Source organism: Felis catus, chromosome A2 (assembly GCF_018350175.1).
Source record: "Felis catus isolate Fca126 chromosome A2, F.catus_Fca126_mat1.0, whole genome shotgun sequence".
NCBI lineage: Eukaryota > Metazoa > Chordata > Mammalia > Carnivora > Felidae > Felis > Felis catus.
Genome location: NC_058369.1, coordinates 96477249 through 96488455, shown reverse-complemented (window position 1 = coordinate 96488455; position 11207 = coordinate 96477249). Strand labels below are relative to the sequence as shown.

The following is an 11207-nucleotide window of genomic DNA, read 5'->3' as shown; positions in this document are numbered from 1 at the left end:
TCATCTAGCCCGTCTCCCATCCACCTCCCCATCAGCAACCCACATATTCATTTTTTAAAATATAAAATTATTAACCACTGTTCACCACTATTTACAATAAACAATATATAGTTGGATAACATTTTAGTCACGACAAAGTTATGTTTTTCCAGGCTTCCTTTGAACCAGTCACCCAAACACTGAAAAGATTGAGCCTTACATGTAAAGAATGAGTTGTGTGTAAAGAAAAACATGCAAATTGATAGTTTAGATTACCAAAGTCTGTTTACCCATTTACTCCAGCAGGTCCTAAATTGCCAACATCTCTAACCATCTGATTAGATTTCCATGAACAAAGTCTTACACATTAACCTTTTAGTCAATAGAGTACACATTTTTCCAACTGCCTGTAAAGGAAAGCTTTGCTAGAGGAAACCTTTAGATGTCCATTTAACTAAGTCCTGCTTGGCTAATGCATACACACCAGGATTTGTCTAGTTTTCTCATCTAGGTGGGGAGATGGTTGATACTGATAAAAATTTTCCTGTTAGGAGTTTTGCAAATGGCATTAAATGACAATAGATATACATATGGATTCTGATATGGCTGTTTTGAAATTGTCCAATTGGAATTGTCTAAGTTATTTACAATACATTTAAATTGTTCAATTAATGACAGAATCATCTATTTAATTTAAAATGTTAAATTAAAATATTAATTTAAATTAATTCTAATTTAATTTAAATAATTTAATATAATGTAAATTTTAAATAATTTAATATTAAAATATTAATCTAAACTATTAAAATATAGTTTAAAATATTAAAATATTTTAATTAAATTAAAATATTTAATTTAAAATATTAAGTGGTTTATTTCATGGGTTGCTGAGAATGATGGCCTTCCAGAAACACAGGTTTATCCATGGTTGTGAAATGGTGTTTTTGTTTTTCTTTTGGTGAAAGTTAAAAAAAGAAAACCATTTGTGTAGGTATTTTATGTGTATGCACACGAGAAAACAAACAAAAAAATCGCAGACTGGTCATTAGACATTTATGAGTTAACCAGAAATTCTGATTGAGTAATGACTATGGAGATCTTCCCCCAACTTTTAGAAAAGCTGTTCTCTAATGCAAAGGAAATAGTATACCATGATATCAAATGTTCTTTCCTGATAAAGGAAGCAACTAAGAAAGCCTTATTTATTTGTTCAAAGCTACCAGTGCTGTAGATAAAACCCCAACTTCCTCAATACTACTTCAAAACAAACATATCAAATTTGATTCTCATTAGAATGTGGTTATTTCTTCACACTAATAAATCAAAAACCAAGACACAGATTTTATATATATGTGTGCATATGTATGTATATATATAATTCTATAATATAATTGCATATATAGTTGCAAACAATTATTGAGCTTCATTTTCTGTACAAGAATGCCAAATTAGTCCCCTTTCATAAAAAGGGATTGCAATCTGACAACACTTCATATTTTTGCCTCTTTTTCCAGTACCAAGTCTGCCCCATCTGAATCTTTCCATTTCTTGAGAAGTATTAATTCTCCACTACTGTCTGCAGCACCGATTATTCATGTGAGATCTAGACCTCTGGCAAAACCTCTTGGTTTGCCAGCAGTAGCTCTTTCCTTTGATTTGCTATCAGATTCACTGACAGATAAAGATTTCCTTTTTGTACCATCTTTTTCTTTACCAGCTCTTTGAGAATTAAGAAATATTCCTTTAACTCCAGACAACATAATTTTTCTTCAGGTTGCCAATATTGTCAGCATGTGTATTACCTTCCACTTCAGGAAGTACTCCTCTGCTTTCCCAGTCACTATGCATCAGTCATGTGCTCTTTCCACCACAAATTCTTTAGGCTCTGCCTCTGACTTTTTTACCCTTTCCATTCAGGTTCTTTCCTTTGCAATGTAGTTTTGTCAGAGGCCTTTTTTTTTTTTTTTAATGTTTATTTATTTTTGAGCGAGAGAGACAGAGTGCAAGTGGGGGAGGGGCAGAGAGAGAGGAAGACACAGAATCCGAAGCAGGCTCCTGGCTCTGAGCTGTCAGCACAGAGCCTGACGCAGGGCTCGAACCCACAAACAGTGAGATCATGACCTGATCCAAAGTTGGATGCTCAACCAACTGAGCCACCCAGGCGCTCCTCTCAGAGAGCGTTTTTTATTACAAACCTGGAAAGCTATTATCCACCTTCTCCAAGATGTCCCCAGATGTTTCACTTCTCCAACCCATTGAAGCTCAAGTTCCATTTTTTATTTTTAATTTTCATGTTACTGGACACTTTATTTTTTTAATGTTTATTTATTTATCTTGAGAGGGAGAGTGCACAAGCAGGGGAGGGGCAGAAAGAAAGAGGGAGAGAGAGAATTTCAAGTAGGCTCAATGCTGCCAAGGCAGAGCCCATCATGGGGCCTGAACTCATGAACTGGGAGATCATGACCTGAGCTGAAACCAAGAGTCTGACACTTAACTGATTGAGCTACCCAGGCACCCGTGGACATTTTATTTTTAATTTTCATGTTTTAGGCTGTAAGATGCAATCCTAATGTCCTGGCAAAGTGAGCTATAAGGGCTACCTTGGGTCTCCCCATTTCTCCTCTGGCCTCAGCCCTACTCCTCCTGCCACATCACACATCACTGCACACAACATCCAGTCACTGCCTTTCTCCACAAAGGCAGAAAAGCAGAATGGAGGGCTCTCAGGACAAATGCCCCTCATATTTTGGGGACAGTAATAAAGTCACATCTTTGTCCAGAGAGCTCTCCCAATTCTTCAGACACCTTGACCCTCATTTTCACAGGCCTTCCTTTCTCTGCCCTCACTCTGAAGGCCCACCTCTACCCTGGTTTTCTTTCTGATTCAAGGAGGAAAGAAGTCAAATGTATTTAAGGCTCACCAGTGACTGAGGAATTACCTACATTTGACAAGAACACTCACATATGACTGCTTTCCTTTTCTCATCAGGGCATCTTTGGTGATCATTTCCTGACACAGCAGTGCTGGGAGCTGCCTGGGGAATTTATCTTTCTTGTCTTTGACCTTGTTTTATCACGAGACTGCTAGTGGTCAAATGATAAAGGTAAGCGAACTCCTGAGGCTTCATAAAACGTATTTATAAGGAAGTTCTTTCCTGCTTTATTGAAGATTAATTGACCATAAAGTTGTGGATTCATTTCTGGGTTTTCTATTCCGTTCCATAGATCTATGTGTCTATTTTTGTGCCAGTACCATACTGTCTTGATCATTACAGCTTTATAATATAACTTGAAGTCATATAACTTGTAATATAACTTGAACTGTGATGCCTCAGCTTTGCTTTGCTTTTTCAAAGTTGCTTTGGCTATTCAGGGTCTTTTGTGGTTCCATACAAATTTGTACTAACTCTGTGAAAAATGCTGTTGGTATTTTGATAGGGATTGCATTAAATGTGTAGATTGCTTTAGGTAGTATAGACATTTTAACAATGTTCTTTCAATCCATGAACATGGAATGTCTTTCCATTTCTTTGTGTCATCTTCAATTTCTTTGAATGATATTTTACAGTTTTCAGAGTACAGATCTTTCACCTCCTTGGTTGGGTTTATTCCTAGGTATCTTATGGTTTTTGGTGCAGTTGTAAATGGGATTGATTCCTTAATTTCCCCTTCTGCTGCTTCATTATAAGGAGGCATTTCTAGGCTGTGTATCATAGGCTAGCTGCTGGCTGAAGCTGCTATAACCACCTTTCTTTCCAGCACATCCACCATCCCAACTAAAACCCTTCAGCATTTAGCATCATGTTTCTCTGCCAGAAGTGCAAGAGAAGATGCTATATGCCTCAGAGTGATATTTTCTAAAAATGTTTGTACCAATGAGTTCCCTGTGTGGAAAAGAATCCTTTAAAAGAGGATTTATTAGGTTTTAGTCTGCTTGTGAAAGTAATGGAAGCTCAACTTTAGAAAAGCCCCAGAAGCATAAGGAAAATAAAAATCATATGCTATTCCACCTCCCAGAGACAACTAATGTTAACATTTTAAGGTATTTCCTTTCAGCTTGAGAGACGAGAAAGAGAGTTACCACAACTGGGATCATGTTAAATTATATATGCATTTTTTTGTATCTTGCTTTTTTTATTTAGCACTACAGAATTCATTTAATATTCAACAAATAGGAAATTGCTAAAATTGCTGAAGGGGTTTCTGTTATCTGCACCTGAACTCTGAATGATCCAGCCTCCTTCTATACTTTATCCTCCAAGAGGACTAACCAAACTCTTTGCACTGCCTTACACACCATACTGTCTCATACTTTTCAAACTCTGTTCATGGTGTTACTTCCACCTGGGAGGCATTTCCCTCCCTATTTGCCCAGGTTACTTTAGTGAGATGGGAAACTGCACACAATTAAGGAACTGTCAAAGTCCTGTCAAAGAACTAAGGCATGTAAATGTGTCCTTGGGTTTGTAAAGCCAAAAGTTCCTCTGCAACATTTCTCCTAAATCTTTCTCCTATGCCTGATTTACAAAATGTATCACCTCAATCATCAATTCATTACACATCCACAAAATTCTGGCTGATTTCTAGCTAAGTACCATTCATTACTATCTCTTCTTTTTAAAAATTGTTTTTACATTCCATTTCTATTTGTCCATCTCAAATTCCTACCAGCAAACCAAAAATAAAAGTCTGATAAATACCCACTCCCCCCCACCCCAGGAATCCATTTGCTATGGTATTCATGGAAAGCTTCTATAGCACAAGAGAAATAGAAGTGATTAGAGGCTTTTCGGAAAATACAAAATAAATTCTTTCATTCAATTCCCTGTGACCATGAGCCTGAAGATTTTATTCCTGTGAGGAGCTAGATGTCTCAAGATCATGACATGGTCTCTGTTGTATGTGGAATTAAAATTGATTTTTCACTAAGTAGTAGAACATTAGTGCTACAAGGAATTTTAGCAACCATCTCCCTCCCTCTATGGATGAAGAGACAGAGACTGAGAAGAGAGAAATAGCATACCTATAAAGGTCTGACATATTTATGGCAGAGTTGTGTCCCACAATGCGAATTAAAATATCATTTTCACTATTTTTCAATGCCTTTCTTTTCCAACATTTCCAATACTGATTAATGGTCTGCAAGAGTCAGTTGTTAAATTGTTCATTTTGGAGCAACTGAGAAATGGAGAATTTTACACAATGCAAGTGAAAGTAAAGAACAGAATATTCAAAACAGGAAACCAGATTAATCTTTTCAAATAATCACTCATTCTATACCAGGCTGGGAGGGAGCAGAACCTTGGAGAATTAGTACATGATACAAGACAATTTAATTCAATTGTTTCTTATATTTCTGCTGAGCCCAAATAGTCAGACTTTGTGGTGACTGCTTAGATTCAAAGCTATCCTTCGTATGCACTAAAACATGAGTCTATGACTTCTCTCATTTCAAGTGTATTTTGGGCTTTCCACAAGGGTTTCCAAATATGTATTATTTCTCAACTGAGTTAACATAGCCATCAGTATGTGAGGCCTCTTGCTTAACCAAGTATAAAGTAAATCTCTTTCAAGCAGACCTGTTTTATCACTATTCCCATTGCCTTATTTTGGAGCTCCCTAACTACCTAGATATCACGACAAGGTCTATAATAATTTGTGAACCTCCACAAATTAAGAAACTGGAAAATAACTAGGGAAAATATTGGCACTGTCCCAGATGCTCACGTGCAACCTCATACATATTGGTCCCTTAGAGGGTCAAGCCTGAATTGCCATCCCAGTGCTGTTGGGTAGGTCACCATCAGACTCCAATTCAGATAGCAGTTTTTACAGATCTAACTACTGTTGCTCAACTGGGTGTCCATGGAAACTAAAAAATTGGTTTGTTGCCTAGAGAAGTGGAAAGAAAACCAAGTCATTTGGTTTCTATGTGGTTTCTATGAAGCTAAGGAAATTTTTTGGCAAATGATAAAAATAAGGATGGCTAAAGCTACATGATTCCCTTGGTCAATTCTTGATCTTATCAAGAAATATTCCCTATGTTTATTACTCAAAAATATGAAAATATTCTAAATGAAGGCGTACCAGATTCTCAGGTTATTTCATTCTTGGCTGGTTAGAAACAATTCCTTAAAAGAGTGACCAATATATGCAACGAAATCTAATAGGTTAAAAAGTCCTTGGATTCATTACATATGGAAAATGTTTCTCATCCACAAATTCAACATAGTTCCAAGTATGAAAGAAAAAGCTAGTATTTAATAAGGGCGGAGGAGGCTGAAACACCTATTCATTAATCCTATGGAAATATTTGTCACTCATATGTGGTTTAGGGAATTGGGTAAAAATAGCAACTTCTTAAAAATTTTTTCATCTGGGCATAGACTTTTATCTGAGCAAGAAAATATGACATAATAGTAGACAGGGGACTTGTACAATGAAATCCCTGATAAACAGGGATGCAGAGGTGACAACTTGGCACATGTTGGCATGATTTGACATCATCTGTTGGCTTGCCATCAGATCGAAAACAACTCCTGGCAGATACCCTGTCTCAATGAATACACAAAATCAGCCAGGCCAAGAAAGGTGGTATACATGTGTTATAACCAAGAGTTGGCCTGACCTTAGGTTTTCAGAACTTAGGATAATTAATGCTGCTTTTTAGCTTGTCTTAGAATACTTAGAAGAAATACCTATAAAAATCCAAATTCAGATAGGAAAAATAGAAATTGGTTTTATCCACGAGTCATAAGCTAAAATGTCTACAGGGCCAAGTAAGGAATGAAAATCAATATATGGAACTGACTAGAAGCAAAACAATAGCGCTAGTGTGATAATAAACATCATTGACACACAGGCTCAGGGTCAGAGAATAGCAAGAAGTAATGATGACAACTGTAGCCAAGTATGGAACACATTTATTCTCAAAAGGGAGCAGTCACTGTTCCAGTGTAGATATTTGATGCCATGTCTTCACCTATTGCAAAAGAGGCTAAGTTTTGCTTGTCTGCATCTTGCTGGAGTCCCTACAATGATCTATTAATTTAAGAAAAGAATAGTAAAAGCATGGGGATACAACCAACTATAACAAATTCATAAATCATTAGAATTGCTGTGTAATTTTGTACAAATCACAAATGTGTATAAAAAATGTATTTTTGTATAAACTTAACACACTGCTAAAAGTACATATGTACATATGTGTGTGTGTGTGTCACACACACACACACACACACACACACACACACACACACACACAGGTACATGGCCTAGAGATAAAGGAAAGCTGACTTGCTTAAAATAACAAAAACTGAAACATGGGCTCTGAGTCCAATGTGGAGAAGGAAGATGTTCTCCGGCTCACTTTCTTCCTTTGGGCTCCTGGGCCATCTCCTATGTGTGTTTTGAGTTTAAGTCATCAAGAGGTTACAGTAAAGGAGCACCTGGGGTGATTGCTTACTTCTCCTCTGCCTATAGAAGAATTATTCATTATAAGTCATCCCATGTCACTAATGTTAATTTCCAATCCAAGATCTGCTCAGTACCTTTGAAACAAAGTCCCATTTTTTTTTTTTTTGGTTCAGGTGTCAGTGAGCTTCCCGTATGTAGTCCACTGCACACACACCCTCAGTTTTCACCTTACCCTCCTCTTTACAGTTCCCATAGCCTACTGCCACATTGCTCTCTTCTACCTTAGTATAATACTTTTACTCTGTTCTCTATCAAACACCTAAGATCCACTTAAAATCTTACCGTATGTAAGACCAATGCAAGGTGATGTCTCTCTCCTCTAAGTTTTACATGGAATCTCAGGCGCCTGGGTGGCTCAGTCAGTTAAGTGTCTGACTTCGGCTCAGGTCATGATCTTGCGGTTTGTGGGTTTGGGTCCCGCATTGGGCTCTGTGCTGACAGCTCAGAGCCTGGAACCTGCTTCAGATTCTGTGTCTCCCTCGCTCTGCCTTCCCATGCTCATGCTCTGTCTGTCTCTCAATATAAATAAACATTAAAATAAATACATAAATAAATACATTTTACATGGAATCATAATAACAATGATGGTGGTCCCAGCTGGAATCTGTGCTAAATGCTCTACCTGCCTTATCTTATTTACTCTTAGCTCCTGATTCTCTATGAAACAAATACTATTATTCATCTTCATTTTATAGGTGAATCATAAGTGAGGATTCTGGGACCCAGAGATACATAAACCAGAGATCTTTTTACTGATAGAAAAATAACAGGGAGGGATCTCATTGGACAACTTGGATTATTTGCTCATCCCTGAACCAATTATTGTGGCCAGGCCTTGAGACACATATTGATGCTATAGGAGTAGGATGAACCAAACTCCAAATCATACTGACTGACGTCAGAGGGGAGAGAAGGTTCCCAAAGGAAATCTGTGGTCACCTAATGTGAGAAAGAATGCTGGGAAGGCAAAAACAAAATATCCACTGTCCTTACTTACCTGGAGAACTGTTAGCTCTCTCTAGCTTCTGCTGCAAGATTACCCCACCCCCCAGCTTTCCTTCCTTAAGTAAAATGAAGACTTCTTGTCAAGATGATGCAGGGAGTCCATTCTTTCACACAGCCCTTCTGCTCCAACAACTTAAAGAAAGATAAAATCGAAAAGGATTTAAAACACAAAGCTCTGAGCAGTGCTAGAGTTAATGGACATATGACAGTTTTAGTATGTAAAGTTAAAGAGCAAGTTGGGCCCTCTCCCCACTTCCATTCTCAATCCTCTATATTATCAGTCCCTCTGACCATATGATCTGTGACCTGTGACAGAAAACTGGGAAAAACTATTAGTGACCAATGACTAGGACTATGCTCTTAACAAGGTGAAAGTCTACAGACCATATACAGCTTCTTGATGAAGTCTCCTGCTGGCTCACTAACTGGATCTGTCATATCTCCAGCATCATCTTTTAGGGCAAGTCCTCCAAATGCCATTATAAATTCTGGTTCTTGATAGAGGTACATGGTGAACAAAATGAAGCCACCACCAAATGTTGAACAGGGAGATGTGAGCACAGTATAGGAAAGGTCTTAATCACATACCTCCAACTGAAAATGAGCCTACACACTGAAATTACAAAATATCTGAGGAAATATAATATTAAGAAACACAAAATAATTAGAACATTAATTTACCCCAGATGAAAATAATTTATGAAATAGTCTGATGCAGACTTTAAATAAATTTATACTGTTCAGCTAAAAGAAAGGGGGAATTATTTTCACTTTAAAAAGAGCAAGAAATGGTGAAACAAAAATAGACAAACAAAATTAGTACTGAACACAGTTTAAGAACTTCAGTGAGATCCCTCTTTATCCCAACTAGAATGACAAAAATTTTAAGAGTCAGATAATAACAAGTATTGCCAATGACATGGAGAAAGTGGAGCCCTCATATACTGCTGGTGGTAATATAAAGTGGTGCAACTCTTCAGAAAATAGTATGCACTTCCTCAAACAATAGAACATAGAGTTATCATTTGACCCAGTAATTGTACTCCTAGGTATATACCCAAGAGAAGTGAAAACATATGTCCACACAGAAATTGTACATGAATGTTTATAGCAACATTATTCATAGTAGCTACAAAGTGGAAACACTCCAAATGTTCAAGAGTTGATGCATGGATAATTAAAATGTAGAACATACATCCATACAATGGAATATTATTTGACCATAAAAGGGAATGAAGTATTCATGCATGCCACAACATGGGTACATTTGAAAACATTATACTACATGAAAAAACCTAGTCACAAAAGACCACATATTATATGATTCTGTTCTATGAAAGTCTAGAATAGAGAAGAGAGACAGAAAGTAAATTAGTGTTTGCTTAGGGTAAGTGGAGGAGGGAAGGAGAAGATAAAGGAATAGAGAGATAATAACTAAGGAGTACAAGGTTCCTTTTTGAGGTGATAAACATGTTCTAAAATTGACTGTGGTGATGGTTGCATATGTCTGTGAATATATTATACCATTGAATTTTACATTTTAAATTCATAACTTTTATGATATATGAATTATATCCTAATAAAGCTGTTTAAAAATGTTTCTAAAAGGTCAACCCCTCTAAAGTGTCTTAGAAATTTTTAATTTGGAATTTCCACTTCATTGAAAAAAATGCTTAAGTGTAATATAAACATTTGTTGGGATTATCTGGATGACCAGCCTATCGCCACCACCAAGTAACATTAGTGCCCATACTCTAGTTTACAATCTCATTCTCACCACATGAAAAGCCAAAAGGCCTCAAGGCAGATAGCACAAATTAGAGGTTCAGAGTCATTTAAGTACAGAAAAGTGGTGGGAAAACCCAGCCATCACGCAATGTATGGTAATAAAGGGAAACCAGACTCTAAGAACCCACCCACAGCAGCCAGGACCACATTTACCATCTTGTATGGTATTAGCAGTGGAAGTAATAGCAAACCTACTGCGAAGGATTTGTTATAAAACAACTCTAGTAGAGTTTTCAATATTGTTTGGGGGTGCATTCAAATGATTGGGTCAGTCTTAAAAACAAGATCATTAAGAGGAAAATTAATGATACCGGTAATGATAATGATTCAAACTTTGGTCACAGTGCTCAAAATCAAAAGAATCAAGTTAGGGGTGCCTGGGTGGCTCAGTCACTTAAGCATCTGACTCTTAGTTTCAGCTTAGGTCATGATCTCATGGTTCATGAATTCGAATGCTGAGTCAGGCTCTGTGCTGACAGCACAGAGCCTGCTTGGGATTCTCTGTCTCCCTCTCTCTTAGCCTCTCCCCTCTTCAAAAATAAAGAAATAAACACTTTTTTAAATTAAAAAAAAATAATAGTTGACCTCAGCATTAGAAGTCCCTGTAAATTATTTTCCTCTAAAAAAGTTCTGTGCATTTCAGAGTGCACTTGTTGTAAGGATTTGATGAGGCAGTTTATAAAGTGCTCAGGCAAGAAATGCAGATTTTAGACTCAGGCCAATAACTCATGACCAAAATGCTCTTAGTCTGAAACCATGACAAAGCTATAGACTTCAGAGAAAGCAGAATATAGTCTCAATTAACTAGACTGTTGGAGGCTGATGTTTTGAATAACCAGACATTTATTTTTCAGTTTCAAGCCTCCTTGAAAATATCTGTTAAGGTGTTATTGGGATACTTTTCTCATTATAGAAGATACTTTCACCTTTATTTTTTGACCTAGAAACTGCCAGTGCCT

At 37.0% G+C, this 11207-nt stretch overlaps 1 pseudogene; it reads right to left on the bottom strand.

Moving 5' to 3' along the window:
* Positions 1-1392: 1392 nt before the first annotated feature.
* On the bottom strand, positions 1393-8970 carry LOC101087307 (annotated as a pseudogene).
* Between the last annotated feature and the right edge of the window lie 2237 nt (positions 8971-11207).